A 7500-nucleotide genomic window follows, 5' to 3' on the forward strand; every position below is an offset into this window, starting at 1 on the left:
ATCCTTATGTATATATACATATATATCGTTTTAGAAAAACATTAATCCGGAGAAAAAGCATACTCTAAGAAGTAGAGCAGTCTATATTTTCTTGGTGATACATACCCCCGCGCGCGTGCGCGCGCACACACACACACACATATATATGAAATTTTGAATTTAGTTTACGGAACCTCAGTACTACCTTTGCGGACCACCAAGGGTCCACGGACCCCAGTTTGGGAACCACTGGTCTACACCAATAGGTACGCAGCGTAAATGCTACACTTGGTCATCTGTTAGGTTTCATGCTCAAAACTGAGGCTGGAGCGAGGGATTTGTTGTAGACTTCCAAGTAAGCTAGTATATATTAAAAGAGGAAAACAAAATCAAGGTAGGCCGAGTATCGCAGGTCATTTAGAATATTTAATTAGAGTAAGGTGAATCCAAAATGGAGAAGTAGAATTAAATATTTCTACTTCTCTTTTGATTCACCTTACACTAATTAAATATTCTAAATGACCTGAGATACTCGGCCTACCTTGATTTTGTTTTCCTCTTCCTTCTATATATATGAACAACATCTCAGATTGAAACTGTCTGTCTGTATATCTGTCTCTATGCATGTTTCTATGTATTATGTATACCTGTATTCTTACATAATGCATAAGCTGCAAATTTTCCACGCACCATCGAACCAGTAGATTTTGAGAATGTACAAGAACACGTGACAATTCAACACTTTCTTAAAGAATCATTTTCCAAAGTAGTTGTATTCAACTCTATACTACATTTCGTTGTTTGTATGTTATGTAGTTTTCTAAGCACTTTAGAACGAAATAGAAACCCTTGAGGATTGTTAAGTTGAAACATCAAATTTCTTAGAAAAGCAATTCTACAAAATATATGTTTATAAAATATATCATATTTCAATGAAATTAACTACATTCTATATGTAATATAAATCTCTAGCAGTAACAGTGAATATATTCAATTCATTTCATATGATGTATAAAGTTACTTTAGCCTGTAATAGAAGTAAACGTACCAAGAGCGATAAAATTTTAAGAAAACAAAATTAAATGTTTCCTCTAGTATAAATTTTACGAAGATAAGTTTAGATCTGAATTGTGGCTGATTTTATTACTCCGATTAATAGTAATAACTTAAAGGAATTTAATAAGAAACTTTAAAAAATATATTCTGACTATATTTCTGATTCGATGAAAAAAAAATCCTGTTTAGGCTTAAATATTTTATGGTTCATGATGTTAGTTTCAATGGCAACTGGTTTGGTTAAATACACCGTATGCGTGAAAATTTAATGCTAAACGAATGTAGGAAAACAAACAAATAACGTTTTAGTAAAAGGACATACGAGGAAATATATTTCGTAGTATTTGAATGTATGTATAGAAATATAATATTAAAGGTTTTTCTTCTAAAGAAATAGAAACAAGTTGGAGATCAATGACGTACTTAGAAATCTAGCTCTTAATTTTCGTGGAATGAGTGAAACATTTTGAACAAATTATCAAGTGAAAAACGTGGATAATATGAAAAATAACTATATATTATGCAGGAAGATTTCAAATCAATAATATTTATATGTGTGTAAAGTGTTAACTGTTGCAAAAAGCAATTTATAATATTTAAAACAGTGTTATTATTGTTAAATGAAATTAAAATGAAGTGTGTTTTGGTTTGGAATATTAATATTGCAGTAAGATTCTGAAAACTTTCCATTGGTGTAAAAAAGAAACACTTGTATAGGTGACCAATTCATCTACAGAAAATCTATTTATTGATAGACGTGTGAAAGTTGGTGAGGAGATTTTTAAGGATATTGGTTTTGGAAAACAGCTAATAAATTATGTTAAGGGAAAACATTGAAAATAAAAAGTCAGTAAAAAAAGTAAAATATAACAGTGAATAACGTGATTGGGTAAAGTTAAAAAAGAATTTAATGTTCTGGCAAATAAGTTTCGTAGATATATTGAGCTGTATAAGAAGAAACGGGAGAAGAATCTCACTGATCTTCAAATAGCATTCTTTAGAAACCGGGCTTTGAAAAAGGACGTATGAAAGTATGTATGCGTGTGTGTGTCTGAATGCATGTATGCATCTATGTGTATGTATACCTATTTATATATGCGTATATATGTGTGTGTGTGTAAACCACTGGTTATTGACTTCATACATATAGAGCTGCACTCAACTAAGGTAAATGTTCAGTTAAATATTATCCCTTGGAGAATGATGAATTATTTTGTGCCCACAAATATACTAACATCCACAAAATTTTCTCTTGGTAAAAGCAGACTATGATGAGGGCTGAAACTTTGCAGGGAGAAAAGTGGCTGAGTGACTCTCACACAAGGAAGGCTACAGAGGCCGTAACCGTGGTCCATGTCGTCTGTAGGATCTAAATTCGTTGAATTTTAATTTGGCAGTCCGGGTGTTGAAAAGGTTGGAAACTCTTCATGGAAAATCGTCATGTGATGAGGAATCTTGGTTAATACCTCAGAGTGAAAGCACTGGCTGTTTCAATGTATGAAATATTTTAGTTAACCATTCCTTGCTGCTTCGTCATCCCATTGAAATTTGGAGGAGATTCACCATTGATGCTCCATATCACTACAGAACATTGAACTCCTCTGTGCAAAAGATTCCAGATAAATGAAGATAATAAAGTGGAAGTATTGTGTCAGTGACGACCGTGGAGAGAGTGCGGAGAGAGTTCCACATAAATAATTTGAATGCTGCTGAGATGCCAGGAATGCGTGGCAAAATCATTTTGGACATAGAATCACTGGAGTAGGCAGGCAGATGGATTACAACGGATACACGTTTATGTAAATGGTGAATGTAAATATATGTTTACGCTTGTAGTGTGAAATGTAGGAAGCGATACTGACCAGGTAAGAAATCTTAATCTTGTTGTTGTGTGTATTGGTCATTCCACTTAACTTACGTTCCAGTGGAAAGTCACTTTACTAGAAATAGAAAACATATACACATTGTGACAACCAAGTTACCTGACGGGTTATATCGGATGAATTTCTTCATACTGGATCTTCCTGGATATCACACCAACATATACTCGCAGTTTATCAACTTACTGTTTATACCATCAATTCCCTAAATAATTAGAATATTTCAAGTGTTCAAACGCATAAATCACACCACTCTACATATATGTATGTACATCCGCACACACGGACTATGCTCTGTTTTTGACAGAATATTAGTCCATGTAGGTACATACAAAATCTTTTCTATTGTGAACGCTCTACGCAATCCCTCATCATGCATTTTCATTGACATTTGACATACGCCATCCATTAGAAGTAGTTGTTCTCTCGTTGAATATTCTCTTAAATGAAATATAGAAGACACATCTTTTCTACTAACAAAGGTTAAAAAACAGTTTTGTCAAACCAAAGTCTCTTTCACGGTTTAATAAGTAAATATTTAACCTGACCTCACCCAGAACACAAACACACATACGTACATACATATGTATACAGGCATACATATACACACATGCAAACACATACAGCCACGCACAGTGACACATGCGCATTCAATCACAAGCATTACAAAGCCTCTTCACCTCACATCCTACTATTGCCTCACCCAACTGCTACTGGCTCGTGAGTTCCACACTTACACACAAACACCGACAAAGACATATATACGTTCTAAACACAAGTATTTCACATTCACACACACACAATTTCACACACACAGGCACAGAGGTGAAATATGTTATCTCCAGCCATCAAAATCCATACATTCTGTCTCTCACCAACTTGTGGTCAGTTACTTTCTGGCCATGTATCGACACTCGTGATTTTCACCGGCCCATGTGCCCCTTCCTCTTTTTTTTCATCTTTGGACTTTTCCCTCTATCCAACGAAGAGCACCTATTCGAAACGTCATATTGTTACTCCTGATCTCATATATTGGTTGTGTGCGCACAATTGACTTTCGTTGCTTTTCTCACTTTTTCTTCAATTTGCTTAATAATATATATATATATATATTAGAATGATAATATTCGTCAGCCCAAAAGGATCAACAGACTGTAATAATAACTGAATTTATTCAGTAGAATAATAATAACAATAATAATATCGCGATTATTATGATTAAACATGTTTCCCGTTATATATATGCGTATATATGTACACTCATATATATAAACACATATCAAAGCACACATATGTATCTATCTATATATGTATATATATACATACATATAAGGATATATATATATATATATATATATATATATATATATATATATATATATATATATATACACATATACACACATTGTACGTTTAAATCTCGTCGTAAATAAGTGGTGATAAGTGAGACATTTTCCTTTTCGAATGTAAACAGTTTTCTATTTATGCATACCTTATTTATTTATAAATTTGTACAAAATATTTTTCTATATACTCATTGGTATTACTGTTGTTGTATTGCTTTTTTATATGATTTCATATATATTTTTCTATTGTATAATAATATAATTTGAAAATAAAAATTAATCAAATTATATTTAGTAAACTTATATTTGGAAACAGTTCAGACGTTTGAATCAATAAAACTCCGTTCACACATTTTCTTTCTTTTGTTATCTCTCATTGTTCTGCAATAATTTTTTTTTTTATCATTATTCTCCTAGCTTCCTTTATTTACTTAGTCATTCATTTATATATATATATATATATACACGCGTGTGTGTGTGTAAGTACATTTATATATAAATATATTATATACATATATTTATATATATTTATGTATACATACATATTTGTATATATGTATACTTGCATATATATATATGCGTACATCCCTACGTATATATAGATAAATCCGATTTTTTTTTTGTGTGTGTGTATTCATATTTTCCTGTACATATATTGGTTTACGTAAATTCAAAGACAATTCATCTGCTGAAATTATAACTTTAAACTTTCAATGTTTGAAAATTGTATTTTGCTGTCAAATTTTTCAATATCGTTGATTTATAAATACACACAGAAACACACACACACAAGATACATTTACACGCATCTGTATATATTTCATTTATATACATATTTAATATACGAATTTCCATATAGATACACACACGCATATTAATTATATGTATGCATATAAACATATTAGTACATATTATTAATACAAATTAATTGTATGTATGCATATATATGTGTGTGTGTGTGTGTGTATGTGTGTGTGTGTGTGTGTGTGTGTGTAAAACAGGGTGTGTGTCTGCGTGTTGGTCATGTCGTTAAAACTCAAGACTCAAAGAACCCGATTCTAATGAAATTTTACACATGAATTACATAGGCTCCATGGAGTGTCATGGGCCAGAAATATTTTCAACTTCTTGCCTAATGCGGGCCCAGTGGCAAATAAACCGCATTCTAAAAGCATTTTCGTAGCGCTAAGGTCCGTAACTTGAACAGTATCCAGTCGTTTTTTACTACCATTATTTTCCACCATTCTATCGTTGCATACAATTCTGTTAGCTGTGGTTGGTTCATATCTCTCCTCTAGTTTTATTCTATTTAGTTTTTGTATTGTTTAGTTTATGCGGTACTCTAGATGGTGGGAGGTCGCGTATGCTAATCTTACATCGTGGTGTTTTTTATGATTTTGTTATATTTGGAGAATTTTCGGAAGTGTCTATCTAATAATGCTGCAAAAAAACTCTTGGTCTATTCTGGATTTTACTCGTGAATTAAAGATCGGATTAAATCAAATAATTTCATCGGTTATTTTTCCATTGCTTTTGATATCACCATTAGCTTTGTTTCTGTATTTCATTGCTTTGTTGTCATTTATTCCTATCAGCATTTAACGGTGCGATTCTTTCTAACTTCGGCTGTAGTTTCATGAGTTCTGTTTTATATCTATATCTTTTATTGTAATGGTTTTTTTTTTGTTTCCCATTTGGTTCCTATTATATTTACTATTACTAAGTATTTCTTCAACAACACTATTGACCAACCATCTTTGATTTTTTAGCATACACAAACCAGATGCTCAGAATGATGTGTATACTCAAATCTAAAAAGGTACCTGGGTCCTTAAAAATTGTTGTATGTCACTATCCAGCCCTCATATCACTCATTCAATTTGTGCTTCACTTCTGATGTATATACAAACCAATTGAAAATCATTTCTTAGTTCCGAGCCGGTAACATACCGATCTGTGTCACACCTCAGTATTAACAATAAAACAATGGCACCACGGCATCACAAGCACCTGCGAAACTCCTGAAGAGTCCAATTTATCATTAAAATGGATTTTGGTTTGAGACTTAACCACGGAATAGTTGATCTGCTGTTTATCTTTTCCTAGATCTGGAATAACAATCCTAACGTAGGACGGGATATATGCGCCATAGATTTAATCAGAAAAGTTTGTTAATGAGCTTTTAAATACCGAAAAACAAACAACTGATGACCATCTCAAGATCGGAACTAGACTGAACCAATGCATGGCTTATGAGAAATCTATGAATGTATTCATCACAAAATGTATCTACGTCAGTGTGTGTGTGTGTGTGTGTGTGTGTGTGTGTGTGTGTGTGTGTACGTGATTCGTTAATGCAAGATGTGTGAGAAATTATACAATTGTACACATGCGCACACACACTCACACACGCGCGAACGCAAAGATTAGACACGCATAATACACTGAATTCGTAACAAATGTAGGTCTTACAGTTTTTAGGTACTTGCATTGAGTTGGTATTTTATAAAATGATTTAACGCACACTTGCCCTCATTACATGCACATGCATGTATATATATATACATACACACACATATACATGTATATAAAATACATATACTTATGTGCATATGTATATTATATATGTTCATATATATACACATGTATACATATATACACACGTACACAAACATGTGTATATACTTGTATGTATATGTGTGTATGTATACATATATATTTATAAATATATATGTGTATATATATACGTATATATATGTGTATATATGTATACACACACGTATAAACACTGTATACATAAAACAAATGTTTACGAAGTAATGTATTCCTGTAATAGGTGACTGATAAGTGATATTTGCTTTGCAAACTTCTCAAAGAGTTAAGTAAATACATCAAAACAATTCAACACGGAACATCACAACACACAGGCTCATTGGCAACATGTGTCTTTAAAACAGAAGCATATACATACATAAATAAATACATACATCTGTACATATACATATGCATACACACACATACATATATACATATGTATATATGAATGTGTATGTATGTACATGTGTGTGTGTGTCTCATATACCGACGACTGCCATTACAAATGGAGTCGCAAATGATAGGTGTGCAATTGCCATCAACTCTTGCATTAAGACAACAAGAGTAAACAAACATATTACAGTAAGTATCAGACATGGAAGAAAAGAGAGATGATGCACGGAGCAAAAAGCAAACGCTAGCAA

The sequence above is a fragment of the Octopus bimaculoides genome, chromosome 16 (genome assembly GCF_046866305.1).
Source record: "Octopus bimaculoides isolate indiv1 chromosome 16, ASM4686630v1, whole genome shotgun sequence".
In the NCBI taxonomy this organism is placed as follows: domain Eukaryota; kingdom Metazoa; phylum Mollusca; class Cephalopoda; order Octopoda; family Octopodidae; genus Octopus; species Octopus bimaculoides.